Below are 18,368 nucleotides of genomic sequence, written 5' to 3'. Positions count from 1 at the left end.
ATCTTTTTATTGTTAATTCAAGTTGTATTTAATTCAGACGTTCCATCTATAATGCAGAAAATAATTAGAACTGTTTATCATTAAGACTCAAGTTTTAGTTAAAGCAGGTTTTAGTTTAAGTAGTGTAAACACAGCCAGTAGGTTTGCTTTGTTTGTATTCGTTAGCCATGCATGAATTATATTTCAGAAGTATTACTTAATTTACGGTGTGTTACTCGCATATTACCAAAGCATGTAAATCGTGTCAATAGCTCCTATAAGTATACACATGACTGTCCTCAATGATCTACTAATATTTAATGAAATAATGTCAACTATCCAATGAATGTATCAAAGGATATACGTGTATACGTATCCATCAACATTGTCGATAACAGGTCACGTGTATAACCTTCCTGAAGCTAGTGAGGAACGTTACATAGAACAAGACAGCAATCTGAATACTTGTCGCCAGTTTATGTGATAGAGATTGCGATGTTGTGGGTATATCTCTGGCGCTCGACTCCGTCCTGACGGGTAAGGTGAGAGATGGCTCAACTCCGCTATCCCGGATCGAGAATACTCCTCTGTCACTGATCACTTCTCGCCTAGATCAACTCTCAGACGCTCTCTCCCTCCCTCCCTCCCAGAGCCCCCTCCCCCACTCACGGCCGCCATGTTTGTCCCATTAACAAACCACGAGCCCTCTGCATACAGGTAAAATCTCACCCAACTGACAAATATGTCATCACCCCATGAACGGTGTAGAAAAAAGGAAATTGTAACAGAAACGAAGTCTTCCGATTCCATTAATGAATTTGCTCATTTTCGATTTTAAAGTCGACCCGCAAAGGTTTTTGAACGTTTCCATATATATAAAAACTTATCCAGTTCACCCCCCGTAGTTTTCGCGTTGCCTTCAATGATCACCAACTCGCGACGATCTAATTGCAATTAACCTGTCTGCTAAGGACTTTGCGTGAAGAAAAAGGTTTGCCTCGAAGCGATAGCTTGAGGAACCTGCAAGGTATTTTCTATTTACAACAATGCGGCAACACCTCTTACAGTGTCTCCAATGCTATAGTTTATTCGTTATTTCCTTCTGGCGTGCAAAATCTTAACCCGGCTTAAGACTGTCCAATGATAGAGAAAGATGTCAATTATGACTGCTAGAAATTTCAAACTACCCCCCGTGATCATTGCACGCTGTTGTTTTTAGCAAGGGCAATCGAAATAAAGCTAATAAGTGTACGTTTTCTACCCGACGTGCAAAAATTCGTTGAGATCAGAGCGAGGGAACGTAAATCCTGAGTCTCGCTAATCCCTCAGCGGCGGCCATGTTTGAGAAGCGAAGCGGCGGGGAGATAGCTGGCTGGTCTGGGCGAGGGAAGCGACCATACCCTGGTCTGGTGGGACGCTAGGGAGGGGCAGGGAGAGGGGTCAGGACGTGAGGGGGTCGGAATGTGAAGTTGAAGATCGAATAGTACCCGAAGTCGATCGAAAAGAGCCCCTGATCATGTACTGAGTCGACAGGCCGGCGACGGGAGTTCCCAGTGAGTAAACACACAATGTTTTTACATATGCGCATGATGTTTATTTCCGTAGATTGATGAATTTATAACTTAAAGTTGTTTTGTTGTGTTCTTGAGTTTCATTCTAAATATCATTTGCAGCTATATAACGTGTCGTTTTGTTTATTTCGTTTGTATTAGATTCCTTTGTTCCCGTGAAGCAGACTTGAGCGAATGTTGTCGATAGGGCGCGCTATCGATTGGTTTTAATCTTATCTTTGCATTGTTATTTCCTGTGAGAAACACATCTGTAAATATGTCAGTATGTTTATTATCATTATTACTTTGTTCAGCGTGTGTACACACCACGTCCGATACATAATTTATGCCATGTTAGCGTTATCGAAAGATTGTAGGCCATGACAATTATTACAACGAAATATCAAATATATATCAAGTGAAACGTTACTCATAAGTTTCAAGATATAATTCTATATTGCAATAATGCTTATTAACATAACCTAGCTATGAACTCCATAGCTGGATTGACTCATCCCTTACACTAGGCCAACCAACGGCGACATCCGCCATTTTCTATTCAAAGTGAATATGCTTGGCCTAATGCGACGAACGAAATTCCTGAAGGATTAGGACCCAAGTCACAATTATTGCACAAATTTGAAACAACAGTCAAGTTTGACTACGCTGATTGTGGATAACGTGTAAATACAGGCCCGATTCCTACAGTGTAACTAACAAACAGTTGTTTGTCGTCAACACTCAAAGGAAGATCCCAGGCGCCATTTTGGAGTAGCCAGGGCCTCCAAATTGAGAATAAGGTTTGAAAATTTTCACCTTTGACTCATCACACCTGTAAAAGCTTTTATCTGCTCTATATTAATTTTTTCATGATGTTATAATAATGCATAAATCCACAAAAACCGATAATCAAATCAGCTTGAGCAGCGAGCCAAACGAAAATATCTTTAATATTTTAACAAACGATTTTGTCTTCAAAAAGCAAGGTGATGAAACATCATCAGAAAAAGCAAATAATGTTTCAGTTTCTTCATCCGTCTCAAACACAGCTACATCAACTCGATGTCTATTTCATCACCGGATCGCCGCGACGAAGTAATTGCGTTTCGGGATGTCGATCTCACATCGCGGGCAAGGCGCGTCACCCCAATTGCAATTAACATGTCGTGTTCCTTCGTGGACAAAAGGCTAGGCTATATCGAAGTTGCTACCCCTACAATGGGGTACCCCCGGGCAGCAGCTAGGGGCAAATCGACGCAAGACAACCCTACCTATTCGAATACCCCTAGGAAGTGATATGCACGAGGTGAACATTGTTACTAGACGTCCCGATTGCAATAAGTCCGGTGACCTCAAGGCCCGAGGCGAGGATCGCACGTCAAAGGTCTAAAACATATAAGAATTAATTTGAGTAGGATTGTTTTGAAATCGCGAAGAGATAACAGGTATTATCTGACAAAATTTAGAGAGCAGGCGAGTTCATTTGATACAGCTGTAAATTATTGTCATTCAGTTCTATATAAATGGGGCCTAGTTAGAATATATAAAACATCAATTCGAGAGAGAAACCAACCTTTGATATTAACCCAAAATGTTGCCATTTGTCATATAGGGCTTAACCCTACCGGAATTGTGAAAATGGACACCTGAAAATTAGTGATGGCACCAGGTGTTCTCCAGAAGTGCAATAAGCGTGTCCTCTTAAGGAGGCAGTCATATTTCCAATCACGTAGACAGGGTCGACCAATAGAAACTATGTGTTACTATTGTCATAAAAATTAACAAATCAGAAACTAAAACAGACAAATATGTGAAAGCATACACCAAACATAGATATCACATAGATATAAGTTGTTAAGGTATATAAAATGTTCTCAGTGAAATAAATGACAGGTGATGACTACAGATCACTATGAAAATACTCTTAATCGTAACAGTCTATAACGAGATATATATAATAGCCTATATCAGCAGTCCGCTAAACAAACACTCATTGGAGACAGTTGTAGACAGTCATGATCGTGTTTGTGGACCCAAGCACTAAAATACAGCTAATGTAACGGGTTTTGTTCAGCTAAAGGGGTGAATATCAAAGTAAACAAACCCAGATCGTGGTTCCCCTCTGACTACCATACGACGATTTTCAACGACTTTAAGGTATGGAGGAGCAATGGGGCCAAATTGTAATGCACTTTCGACAATTCGGTATGCTGTAATCATGTTTTTTTCACTCAGCCCTATGATTCTTCCTAAGTAATGCCGAAATACCAATTATTACTGTGTTCAAATAATTTCTATTACTGCATGAACTATTTTCTACAATTGTTGTGCTTTGTATATTGTGTATGAAAACTTTAGTCCCATTTAGTTTACACGAGTAAATATTGGAGGTATACATTCATGCGTCTTGTGTGTAGAGGCATGTTAGTTACAGGTACAGTTTTTCATGCTTTGATTATACAAATTAATTAATTTTCAATTCATTATTTACGGTATTTATTGCTTCAAAGTCCAACATAACCAAGTTTAAAACTGTGTTCAAACAGTCTCACATAACTCCAACCACTGACAGACATTTCTAAAACCGAATGTAGAATTACTTTGTGGACCAAGCATCCATCGAACAATTAGTAACCAAAGACTTAATTTTTTCCCGAAAGCTTGTCGATACACGTATGACTGCCACATGTACAAATAATTTGTAAAAACACATCATTTAACTATATCCTCTTTCCAGATGGTCGAATTCCTATAGAGAGCAAAACATTAAGTTTGTTATCTTTCTGTAGAAGAGCAATAGTTAATTCACTTAAAAGCTGAAAACACATGTAATATATTGTACTGAAAGGCAAACTCAAGGACAAATAAAAACCGAAAAACAACGAGCAAATGTGCTTTAAGAATTACATGTAATTTTATCAGTTGAGCATTTAACCATCTCTATTAACGACTGAATATATATATTACAAAATTCACGTTTTCCACCTCACAACCAACTGCCATAGTAGTGTTGATATAAGTTAGGTCTCCAACTAAACAAATAGAAAAGGTTCCTAATATTATGTCTCAGCACAAACTGCAAATAATTCATATCAACAATCAGTTCAACAAAACAGCCAGCATTTATTGAGAGAGATACACAATAACCAAAAGGACCACATTTACTAAGATATCCGAATTATCAGCTTATGGTACAGCGATATCGGTCGTCTCCCTATTCCCACATAACACACGTCATAAACATAATTACTACCTGTATGTGGGTCAATGGTGATATTAACAATCGTAGTCCACTGTGACCCATAAACCCACAGAGAGCAATTACACTGAATGTCATGTTTCTGTGGAAACCGGTTGGATAAAAAAAACACCCATTTATCCTACAAATGCCAGAAAAGATTTTATCACAGGTTTATGTGACTCTGGAGCGTGGAGTACAGTTGTATGTGCTACCATACTAAGTCTGTCGGTATAAACTGAACAGGGCATGCATGAATCATTCCCAGTAGGCAAATGTGCTGTTATTATTACCGACGGTTTGATTTGTGAATGTTTTCTGTATGAATATTGTAATGGCGTATGACCTGTATGATTTCATGATAAGATGAAACAATATATTTGATTTTCTGAACAATTCACAATGTTTACACACAAGTTCACAATGTTTCATAACAGCAAGGTTAAGCCGACCTCGTAGATATAATTTGGAATCAACAAACCGAAATCTTAACGTTCAAACAAGTGGTGAAATAAATATTTAATTCAATAAATAATAATAACAACTAAAGGATATGAATGGGCATGTTTATTTTGTCAATAAAATTTTAACAATATTTTGTTTCTAAACCAAGCACCCTATGTTAATTACTGTGTCTGTATGGACATGGGAGGGGCCAGTCAAACTGGAAATCCCAGTTAGCCAATGGGAGGTCTTGGTCTGTAACGAGGTCATCTTTTCAACCAACCACAATGCTCTCACATGATGTTTTATTGCTTATGTGCTTTAAGTAAACATTTCTACTTAATCCCCTCTTATAAAAAATATGGTTTCGTAAGTAATAACTAACTGGTATTAGGAAACAAGTTACATTAATGTAAAATATTCACACTTAAAGCATAAATAAGAGTTATAGCTTGTTACCAAAAATTCGTCGAGTAAAATAGTTTGAATTGCAAGGTTACGATTTGTCATGTAATGCAGCAAATATATGTATGTTTTAAATCCACAATAATTGATTTTCAAAACAGAATCGTCCCCTCTTTCATAAGTTGCCAGGATCCGCTTCCAAGACTCACCAAATAGAAAAAAAAAAGAAAAAACCCAAATCCCGTTTCTTTAAACGTTATAATGCTTTTTTCTTAACAATACTGTTTTCTAAACGAAAACAATTCAAATCAAATACCACTCCAGCGAAATGACGTGCAGAATCATTTAATTTCGTTTATGATCGACAATCCCTTTGACAAATGATCTCAAATCGTGCATACAATGTGCTTGTTTTTCGGATATCGAAATTTGGCATGTATGTTACAAAACCCCTGAAGGGACACTTGTGTAAGATTTATGGGTGTCTATAAATATGTCCTTTTGTCAGTTACATCAATGTTTTTAAGATCCTGACAGTTCTGGAATAGATTCAATGTGAATGGTGACATTCAATCTTCGGACATAGACCGATGTCATTGCTCTGCATAAGGCTAACTATGTGTCTCGGCCTTCATCAAACGGGGGTTGGTTTTAGGGGCCTGAATAACTGCAAACCGCCTGATTAGGTCGTCTCGGTAAACATAATGGATGACCTATGACCCTCCCCTCGCGTCACGTGATAAACATCACGTGATCGTTCTGGTATGGAAGAATTCATGCAGAGAGGGAGATAAAACAGAAGGAAATTAGCACCTATGTATGCCGAACGACAGTTGAAATGGTTTAATAATTACAACAGGAAAGATTGAATGTGATGTGATTGGATAAATTGCCACTTACAGTGTCTGTGTTGGTTTGTTTGTGTTTACAAATGACGGGTTATCCATCAATTGTGATGAATGCGATGTTCCTGACCGCGATATGGGCCTATAAGCTAGAGTGGGATGACCTGTATGGTTAAGAGTGTTCCCTCCTATAAAAGACAGATGTAATGTATACACATGGCCTATCTAATTGAGTATTCACTTCATCATACCATCGTCTAGTACCTCTGATTACACAATAAACGTGTCTCAGATAAATGGTGGTCACACTGCGTTTAGCGTCTACACAGAAGCGCCAATGATAATCATCTCTGAAAACAGCATTCAGTCTAATGTGAATTTTAAAAAAATCCTCTATTTGTTTCCCAAACATTATAAATAGTACACGTTGAAGTTAAATGACTTTGTACTTTATAATATAGATGAAAAACACATACAAACAAAATGAGTTTGTAAGCACAAAACAAACGCTGAATAAACCGCGCTATTATGAACGGGAAAATATTTTTTGCAGCAAACTAAACTGGTTTTGTTTTGCCCAGTCGGATTAAACCGGCTTTTAAGTTTGACATTCAGGGTAAATAATCGACATCACCTTTAAAGGTTGTCCCTCATTCGGGCCAGGCTGCCGGGAAAAAGACTGGGCTGCATAAACGAGAAAAGTGATACTGGATATCCGTTTCTATTTGTGACATACGTTGACAACAGCCAGTTAAAAACCTGAAACAAGTCCTGTAAGAATTGTGAACATTTAATTCCTAACTGCCTACCTTTACAAAATGTGATCAATGACACTTGCAGATTAAACTTTTTGAATATATACTCATGGATACGAATACGGGAACATATGGAAGGATAAGAGTTCCTATTTTTTTCCAGGTTTCTTCTTAATGTATGTATTGCACTGTGAGTGAAATAGATAAAGCGACACGTTTACTTTCAAGCGTTCCCTTATTTGTTGGCATGAGTATGTATACAAGAAATATTCGTTTATAATATGTATTAATCTATGAATAGTACTATTTTAACACTCTATAATGAACGGCACCAATTACTTGTTATCTACTTTACAATCCACACTGGTTTCTATCTACTTTAAACAAACAATCCTTGAGTATTCAAATTAAAACTTAACCAAAGCAGATTTCGTTCATTCCCTATAAATTATCATTATTTTGTACAGTCTGCAGCTTATTTAGACCTACAAAACTTAATCGCCAAGGCTTAACGTGCGCAATAATTTCATACATTTGCTGAAACATTTGAAAATAACGAAAAGTAACAAAATTGCACCTCTTTTCAAAATATTAGACAGTTTAGTAGTTTCTTTGACTCCTTCAAATGTGCTGTTATAAAATCTAAATGATTCTTAACGTGATTCATTTAAATATAAGGTCGTTAAACGCTTAGCGTTGAACCTAAAGCACGTGTGTGTGGTCCTACACTTAAACCGTCGTTAAAGTGGAGGTCATTTTATGTCACAATACATTCACACAATTTCAAGGTGTTATTTACTTTTAATTGTCTACTCATACAAAACAGCGATAAATTACCGTGCTCTGTGACATATCACACTAAACAGAAAATAAAGGTGCAATGCAGTGACTTAGATCGTTGAATGGTGTTCCTCAAGCCTGATACATGTGTGTGTTAAATCCGCATGAGCAATGCTTCATTTATACTTATCAAATTAACAATAGGGGCGTAACCTAAGCAGACTAGTGATGTACACATTTATCAAGATACGTGTATATACCCCGACCCTTCTTCATCGGTTAACCGGACACTATATTTTCTATAAGTCCAACCTAGAAGCAATGCCCCTGAGTTATATTTGATCATGCAAATGTGCAAGTCGGATCTGCATTTGTAACGTGTTGTGCAGCGTCTGTGCACGCAATTGTGCCCAGTCAGTGTAAAATACTTTAATCTGGTATTTTTAGTCGTTTCGTAACCCGATTCGTTCTTCTTGGGTGCAGATAAGGAAAGGTCGGGGACCGGTTATTGTAGCCAAAGCTTCGATGACATAAGGGCAGGGAGCAGCAATTGTTGGCAAATACTGTGATGACATTACGTCAGAGAAGACGAGATAGGGAGGACCGGGGTCTGTGTCACGTCAGAGAATGCGGGTCCAGCAACGGGCTGGGGATTAACAGATTTCTCAACCCTTTCATCTGTGATTAGCAAGGGTGGATTGGATAGACTCGTAGCTGTGAAATACATGTTGAGGATTACGAAAACACGCAGTTGTGGATTTGCATATTATTTGTTTACCTTCCAAAATTAGAAACAAGTCTGAATCTTAAAATATCGCCATTTCTTTACAGAATAACATATAAATACATTTTTCTATATTTCTACTATGCTCATTTTTTTAATTTTTAAATAGCCTTAGCAAAATGCTTTATTTAGTTATTTTGTTTATGAAAGAAAGCGTTTTGGCGACTTTTTTTCAAGTTAATTCCAGAAAAAGCTTCAGATTTGAGCTTACAAGGCATATATACATTTACTGTCTTATTAGCTGACAAGTCAACAGAAAAAAGGGTATGAAAATTTGATAAATCAATGCCAGAGGTGAATAATTTATCTTAAAGGAGGAATTTATTTTTAAAAGGAATTGCCATCATGGGGGTTTATCGGGTACACTGAAATATCCCAGTATTATAAGTGTCAAGCAGATATCATTTTGTAACATCGGACTTTGTCCTACTGATAGAAGAAATGTAGTTTGAAATTCCGAAATTGATTACGTCGGGAGTTAGAACGTAGGTCAGCTTGCCGTCACCCCATTGGCTGGACACAAACCGACGTTATCTATGTAGATGAGGCGTAGCCTCGTTCTGACGTGGAGTGGGCGATCCAACCAATGATGCGGCAGGTTCAAGCATGGGTCAGATGTAAGGGGTAATGTTATGAAAGTAAGGAGGTTTTGTGTGAATAGATTACTTAGATAACAATTTGAGTTTCAACGTTACTTTGAAACACAAGAATTTATATTAGCTCTGTAAGGTGACACCGGTACGAACGAAAAATTGCCCTATACCATCACGACTAATCTACACATTATGTATTGATTCGACGGAGTAATTATTCAACAAATCATGCCTTATCTGTCGAATATTTCAGTTAAAAACAACATTCCAAATAACAATATCTTTGGGACTATAACAATACAATACAAAATTGCATAATTTGATACCACCGTCCTTTCGCGCAATTTTCAACCTTAACATTCCTAAAATCAATGGAAACACTACACGATAATTTTCGTTATTGTAAAACACGCATTTAGATGTCAGATTCAATCTATATTTACAATGTGTTGACTTCAGTCTGCTCGGCACAGAAAGAACATTAAAGCATCAACTGACACTCTTCAACGGGTTTTCAATGAAATATTCGGGTAATGATTTTATTACTGAATTGCCGTGTATAACTACTATTTAGCAAAACTGACGATGAAGACTTCAATATCCAACTGCGATAACTGGATAGTAAAACCGTTAGAATACACGTGGCACCTTGAGCATTAAGAAACAATAATGATCATATAATTTAACGAAATATGAAAACTTGATGCTTCTAGTAATATATTTTTAGCAAAATGTGCAAGTGCTTATTATTAACCTGCATTCTGAATAATCTGTGAAAGGTTAAGAGGTGAGATTTCTTTGAAATCGTAACCTACTCTGAGTTGGTGCGTTTGTCTCTTAACCACGCCCCAAAGTTCTTGCGTTCCTTGCAAGTGGTGTTGATTACATCGCCTTTGATTTATCACAGGCTGTCCTCATAGAGTAAAGCCCCTCGTCCTATCGTATACGTTGGAATTGGACCATTAAAATTGATAAAATCACAAGTAAACGGACCTTGCCGTTTACCCTCCACTGCGTTTGGATTCAAACTCCTATTCAGAATTCCATCCTTTTATTCTCATTACAAATACTCCTTTGAGATTTACAGGGTCATATTTGAAAACATGCGATATAAGAATGCTTGATGAATACCTTTAGTTGTATTATATTGTCGCAGTTATTTCAATTTATTTTTATTTTTTTTAAAAAAAACAACTGATTTTCTCGTAAGCCAATTTTCGTAAAGTGTTGTTTTCTCTGAATTTCCGATTGTCTCATGGAATACATTTGAACATGAATTTGAGAATTGTCACTCAGTATTCACGAGTTTTACTGTTGTCCAGAGTTTCTTGTTTCATCCATGCACGTGTTAGGCATTCGAGTCTAATGAAAGAAAGTATTTGATTGGCCGCACGTGACAATCGCGTGACTATTAATAGTAATCCTGGCGCCGTAATCGACTTCCGTTCTGGGTGAGAGGATCAGGGACTGGGTGAATTCATCACGTGACTCTTTAAATTCCGACTACATAAACAGAAGAGCTGATGTTCGCTGCCGTAAAACAAACCCTTGTGTAGTAATTGGCAGCTGGTTCAAAGATGTGCTTTGAAGTTGTCACATTTTCCCTTTTTAATGGAAAGGTGCCAGATCAACAGAACAAGTCTCCCACGTTTTCATGAACTTCAAAAGCAACACAGCAACATATCTGTCCGAAAGATGTTCTTCATTTCTTTGGGCAACTGTTAAATAACTGTAAATACATATTTATGTTTCAGAAACAAGCAAATACATATTTATATTTTGATATTAGTGAAAATCGAATTTAACATGAAATGGGTAGCAATACCCTATATTTACCTTACCACAACCTCTTACTGAGAAAATACATATGCCAAAGTGATATATATTTTCCCTCTCTCGAGCCCTGGAATAGCTTCTCGCTTGACTGCTTACAAATGAAAGCTACCTTTTCAGATGACTATGCATGTATCGTTTCCTTCCCTGGGGATTTCTCGTTTGAAATGTGCCCCCGTTTTCCCAAATGAAGGCCACGCATTACAAAAGGGGGACGGGTTGAGAGTTGATATCCCATCCCCGTACTCAGGTATTCGTTTGGCTGACATCCCCAGAAAAAAATTACTTGTTATGTGAGGGGGGTCTTCCCAGCCTCACCCTTCGCGCATCGCTGAGATGAATCGCTTAAAAAGACTTGTCCCAAGATAACCAACTCCCGTCTTTGTGTCATAGTTCATTGAATTTGGATGGTGGGACAGGCTGCCCTCTTTTATTCGACTGACAAGGGTGGCATATAAAAAAAAAACAGCATTGAAGAATATTAACTGGAAAAACCTCAGCGCTAACTCTCTACCCCAACCCCTCCATCCATACCCCACACGACTACCTCTCCCCCTCCCCCCTCCTTTCCGTATTTTTTTATGATTAATCATATGACACTGGTGAAAGAAGCAGGCTCAATGATGGCCATGCGTACCAGATTTTGTGACCCATTTTATGTCAACTGGTTACTGAATACAGATCAGTCGTTATTTGCCTGTAGTCGCAGTCTTATTGGGTGAAACCAGTATGAATTGTCAGCTAGAGTCATTATAATAGACCTAACTCGTGTCTTTGTGGGGTCTGTTAGGCGGGGATTAGTTTATTAGAGTCTTACTCAAGTCTTTCACACAGAGGGGATCTTTCACTCTTTTAGGGTAAACCGCTTCGACTTGGTCGCAAAAAGACGTCAACAAAAGTAAGATCAGATAAATAGACGCACATTGTCACAGTGTGAATGGCGGATCGATGTGAACATGTATGTGTAAACTGTAAAGGTCATAACGAGAAGATCGGAACAGCATAAAATAAGTGACGAGGCGACCCTACAGTCGACTCGGGCAAAGACGTCGTGTCACCGGGTTTGAATGACGTTCTCATCGAATATTCAAAGAATCCTCTTTACACTTATAACTGTTGGAGCTAAACTTGTTTGTAAGATTAATCCTTTTATGCCTAGAGTGGTACTAGTGGCCCCCATGGCTAAGCGCTGTGTTAGGCCACAATGGAGTCTGTACGGCAACTATGTACGGTGGGATTACCCTAATGTTCATTTAACGAATTTTACAATGCTATGCCGGAGATTTTAGGTTTTAGTGATTAAGCGTATTTATTAACATCGACTTTTTAGATCCCTTAATCCTGTAAGTGTGGTATATGCTTTACCTCTGAGTTATGTTCGCTATTACGTTACGGCCCCGGCCCGTGAAAGCAGAATGCGGGTTACATGTAACGAAATTTCGCACATTTGCCAATTTAATTCATACTTCAGTGATTAAATTTGTACCTGCTATAAGGGTCATTACGTTTTTCGAAAGACGTTTTGTCACTTGTGCGTAAGTAGGGCTAGCCGGTAACACATTTTATTACCATCAGAATTTCGCTCTCCTCTTCTGTATGCATAATGTATTTTGGCTCCTATAAAGTATACCTTCGTTAATTTTATGAAAATCACAAGATGAATGTTCTTTTTGCTCCCAAGAAAACTTTCCACTTGTTAGTTAAGACACATTTATCGACGTCTCATTGACATGTTCCATTTTAAAACAACACCACACATGATCCTTCGAATTTACTAGCATCAATTACGGATTATATTTGCTGCAAATACACACAGACTCGATTCCTAATTGTCATCATAATTATTACTTATTGCTTAATAGATAATCGAAACAGATTTCCAACATTTATCAAGTTATTTCTAACACATGCACTAAATGCTGAAACAGACAATTCGTTTTCAGAAATATTTAATATAGATATTGATTTTATTCAACCAACGTACCACAAAATGATGGAATTAATCCATTATAGTCGGTGTCCTTTCAAAGCATTAGTGGGCAAAGGGAGACAATTTATGTTATATTATTAATCATTTCCCTTGCTTGTCCCCGTTTTATTGAGTGGTATTAGCATTAAAGGCACAAAAAGATTCCAAGACTGTAAATCACAACTACTCGTGAATATTGATGCCATGTAGAAGAATACACAATTAATCACGTTTATTTCGTTTGATATGCCACGTAGTATGTGAAATAACGAAATACAAATACTTAATGCATAATGGTGTTGATTAAGAATATAAAATACGTAATTACCCCATAAACTATGATGCGAAACAATGATTAATCCTAATTACGCTTAACAAGGGGATTTATAGCATGTTGGTGGAAAACACGCCCACTTTTGAACATTATCTCAAGCCTTTGAAGCGATTGGGCAGATGTTTATTAACGAAAAATCTACATCTATGTGTGTTGCAAAACTAACCTTGAAAAAATTAGTTCGTAAATGCATATATGATGTATGTGCTTATTCGTAACAGCTCCACTGGATGAAAATAACGTTGCAATGGCCATGCATACTTTTAGGCTTTGTAGCGAAGGCCTAAATGGTTTTGATTGGATAGCTCGGTTAGAAAAATAGGTCACTCATACACTGATTGGCTGTGAGGACACTTCCGCTTTAACGCCTTTCTTTTGACCAATCAGCAGGCTTGAACTATTCGGAATGGTTCGAATGTTAAGCTTAACGAATTAACTTTTATTTACAGCTTTAATGTAACTTTTATGCCAAAATATTGTGTCACATTGTTTAACCGTTGAACGGCAGTTACGAAACTTTCAAAAATCGATGTATTGTTAAAAAGATAGACGCGCAAACAAATTGGCTTAACATAATAATTATGAAATAGCTGGGAATAAAAGTATCGAATAATAACTAGATTTAACTAATAACAATACATTTTTCACAAAATATTCTTTATATGATTATGTCATGATTATTTTTTATCATTATACTTATCCTTACCTTTGATAAACTCTAAAATACATATAAAACAAGAAAATAATGTTTTGCTTTGGATATGTATTTGGTGTTAACGAATTAACGGGAACCATTAATATGGAGTGTGAACTATTTGCTGAAAAATGTTAAGCTATGGCTATGGTATCGGTAGCACCCTGCTCTGTAACTCCCAGGATAATAATTGAGCTAAAATACCTTAAATATGCAAAATACACCTCCCACAGAGATGGCTGTTATCGAATACTTCCTCAACGAAATTTTGTCAGTTTTGACGCCACTGTTTACATTTAGTCGACATTTCGGTGACAGGGAGACCCGGGTATTCGGTAATGTATATGTCGTTGTGCGTAGACCTGTGTATGGAGGACCACGTTATCCTAACTCTCGGAATACAATGTACAGGCTTGAAGATTCTGAGTCCCATGCGTCTCTCGCTCAGTCCAGTACACCTTAACAATAGCCGGCCCTCAACATTCCGGTAACCCTAGCTACAGGTAGCGACGCTATATCGGGTAAATAGGGAATGCGCGGTTAGCATGTGAATTTAACCTCCTCGTTATAACGCCAGTAGGCTTTACCTCTGCATATTCAGTTGGCAATTCCTGATGTAGTGTTAACCATGTATAATTGACAGTATGAAATATTTATATGTGATTCTGTTCACTAATAATTGTATTATGATGATTTATTAATTATGTGCAAGATAAGATTTTAGGGCAAGTTGATTAGACTTGGGGATGGTGTGTATGATGTTAGTGTAGTGGTCAGCGGCTACATGTGGTCAATTTCGTTATCCAAATGGCTGAGCACTTCTGAACGTGTAAAACTGACCATGAAGGGACCCCGTTTGTTGTTCTGCTCGGATTTTTACCTCGTAGCACGTGAACACATCACTGTCATGTTGACTTTTATTATTAGAAGATCCCAGAGGGAGATTTGAACACAAAGAATTAACCCACTACACGTTTGGGTGTAGTAATAATGTGTCGGCAATCCAAGGCAGTCGCTTTCGCTATTGACGACAGATTTATCCAGTTAGTTATGCGAGTGTATGCCTCCGCCGTACAAAAGAGTTCCCCAGTGACCAGCAGAGTGCGGGGTTTGTGTTTACAATACGAACAGGCCGAGAGATACGGCATGTGGACTTATACTGTCATAGTCAAAATATCATTGCACTTACAAGTTTTCTAGTATTTGACCGCAGTAAATAAACATTTGTGATGCCGAAAAGTAATCGGTAAAGTACTATTGCAGGTCGTATTGCTTTCTATTGACATAATTTGAAGCTTGTTTAAAGTAAATACAAAACGACATTAACTGGTAGTGGCATTGATTTCTTTACTTTACAAAAACAATTTCGATAGTAATTTTTTCGTTATTACAAGTTATCTGAAACGTGGTTTAAAAGGCATATGTCAGATTCAACACCAATTTTACCATTTACCACTTTTCTTCTGTAGATACAAAGCGGTGCTATCGCCCGTGGCCGTTTACGTGACGACAAAATATTGATTTGTAATTTGCTGATATAATCTTCAACATCGAAACGGGTTGTACGAGGGGTCGAATATTGACGGTACACACATACCATAACGAATTCAGATTCGAGGAAAAGGAGCGTTATCATTTACGTAAATGTGTTTTGTTCGTAACCTCCTATCATTGAGCATCTCCAGACGCACACGAACATGTCATTTTCAAATGACATTTGACATGCAACACGTCCGTCTAACAGTGTTAAATGGAACGTTCCCGGTGCCGTGACCTACCCGCTTAACGAAGTTTGATTTTTCGAGCGATCCACCCCTTCAGGAAGAATTCGCACCTGTTATATGGCGCACGAGGAATTATTGACATGCGATTATGAAATTAAAATTAATCTTATGAGTGTTTCACTGAGCATTCATACCAAATTAGGTGCTACTCCTGCAGCTAAACCTGTGTCGATTTTCATTGCCAACACTTCCGTCACCTGTACAGTTAAAAACGGCTACGACTTCTACCGGGAGTGAGTGAATATGGGAGTGAGTGTGGCTTTACGCCGCATTCATACCAAATTAGGTGCTACTCCTGCAGCTGAACCTGTGTCGATTTTCATTGCCAATACTTCCGTCACCTGTACAGTTAAAAACGGCTACGACTTCTACCGGGAGTGAGTGAATATGGGAGTGAGTGTGGCTTTACGCCGCATTCATACCAAATTAGGTGCTACTCCTGCAGCTAAACCTGTGTCGATTTTCATTGCCAATACTTCCGTCACCTGTACAGTTAAAAACGGCTACGACTTCTACCGGGAGTGAGTGAATATGTGAGTGAGTGTGGTTTTTACGCCGCTTTAACAGAAACACTATTCCAACAATATCACCAGAAATGGGCTTCACACATTGTACCCATGTGTGGAATCGATCTCGGGCCTAAGGTGCGAATAGCAAACACTTTATTCACTAGGCTACTCCACCGCCCCTTTACTAGAAGAGTAATTTGATGAGTTTAGAGTTAGATCTTGAGGTATATGAGGGTACGTGTGTAGGTAAGAGTTTAGCTACTATCACTGCCGATACGTGAAACACTACTAGAGATACGCCTACTTCTAATACTATAAGGTACGACAGTCCACCTGGTCATGGTAGCTCAGATTGATCTGCACATGCCACAAACGAACAATTGTGGGTTTGATCCTCAGAGTCGGGTTCTGGTTTTCTATTGACATAATGTAATAGAGCCGGGTTTAAAACGTTGTCGCTGGTTCGTAAACATTGTATCACATTGGGCGTTCATCCCACATCAAGCAGACACGACAAGATAACGTGTTGAACAAAACTGACTCTTGATGTTGATCACTGGATTATCTGGTCCAGACTCGATAATGCTGAGTGTTGCCTTAAAGGACAAACCAACAAACAAACACTAACACTGTCCATGCTCCTTATTTCGTTTATATTAACGTTTCTTGCCTCCTATCAAGTATCACCTTTTCGTACAACTAGAAACCCGTGAAGATAGGGGTTAAAAATGGTATTCTGCAACTCATTCTGCTGACATGATTGATACAGGTCATTGTATCCAAATTGCTTAGATCAATGTTCAAGATGTCAAGAACTGCACTGTTTGGCCCAAACTGGGTCATTTTGAGACCGCCCCCATATAGTGGAACATTGATGAGCAACCAACAACCAACAAAACAAACAAACATCTATATGATATGTAATGAAAACCCCTGACCTGTGTAACAGGTAGACTGTTGCCGTGTCAGTAACACACTTCCCACAATCCCCTAATTTACTAATAACCCCGACTACCGACATAAGTATGAGAGAGATAAAGTGTTTTCCATCTAAAACCCTCAGAGATAAACCGAGGCATATCGCGGACAAAGGACCAAATGACAGACCGCATGTGTCGGAATTCTAACTTCAATTACAGGTCCGATTTAATATTTGCGTTTCTAATCACCCTAATGTCCGGGGCATCTTAAAGGTTTATGTAGAGTAATAAAATCAATGATTGGGAGGGAGGTTTTGTGGTTGTGATTTCGCAGTTTTTTCTTGCCCCTGGTCGATGAGTGTTTTTCAGCACAGCGGGAAATCGATGCAGCGAAATGAGCGCCTTGTGACGGTAATGGACGATCAATTTGATAGCAATTACAATTGTGATAAGATAGGCTTAATTACACGAAGACTTTATGCGGCAGCCATTACACGGTGATGCATGAGTTTGTAACCTGTGGTACAAGAACCGGCGGGAGAAATGCTACGACTATAAGTCTTGTAACTAAAATGTTTTCCCCATAATCCACAGCAAACGTATTAATTATGGCTTGAGATTAAATGATTTTAAACACGAGAGGACTTTTTGTGAATGTAAATACTTAGATGTGCGACATCACAAACCTAACGTTTAACAGGATAAGATAATTCGATTGGAATCAGTAATTGCCTAAGCTTTTAATTTGAAATTGAAATGCAAATTTCATAAAAAAAATCTTTTGCTCAGATTACATTAATTCAATGTAAAATCAAACATCACGAAAGTAATGGGACAAAATTCACCGATGCTGAAGAACAAACCATCATTTGTTTAATGGGCAAAACAGACCATTCCTTTGTGTTTAACCCTTCTTTGTCCATTATAAATACACCACGAATCAGCTACTCAA

General features: G+C 38.0%; 1 long non-coding RNA gene across 1 annotated transcript in view; it reads left to right on the top strand.

The window, feature by feature from the left end:
- Positions 1 to 1,306: 1,306 nt before the first annotated feature.
- Positions 1,307 to 18,368, top strand: part of LOC137284366 (uncharacterized) — a 44,287-nt gene continuing 27,225 nt past the window's right edge. The window contains exon 1 of the long non-coding RNA XR_010956894.1: positions 1,307 to 1,532. This is a non-coding gene — a long non-coding RNA (uncharacterized lncRNA). The remainder of the gene's footprint in view (positions 1,533 to 18,368) is intronic.

This window comes from Haliotis asinina, chromosome 5 (assembly GCF_037392515.1).
Source record: "Haliotis asinina isolate JCU_RB_2024 chromosome 5, JCU_Hal_asi_v2, whole genome shotgun sequence".
NCBI lineage: Eukaryota > Metazoa > Mollusca > Gastropoda > Lepetellida > Haliotidae > Haliotis > Haliotis asinina.
The sequence above is the reverse complement of the archived record's forward strand: the minus strand, read 5'-3'. Positions and strand labels throughout refer to the sequence as shown.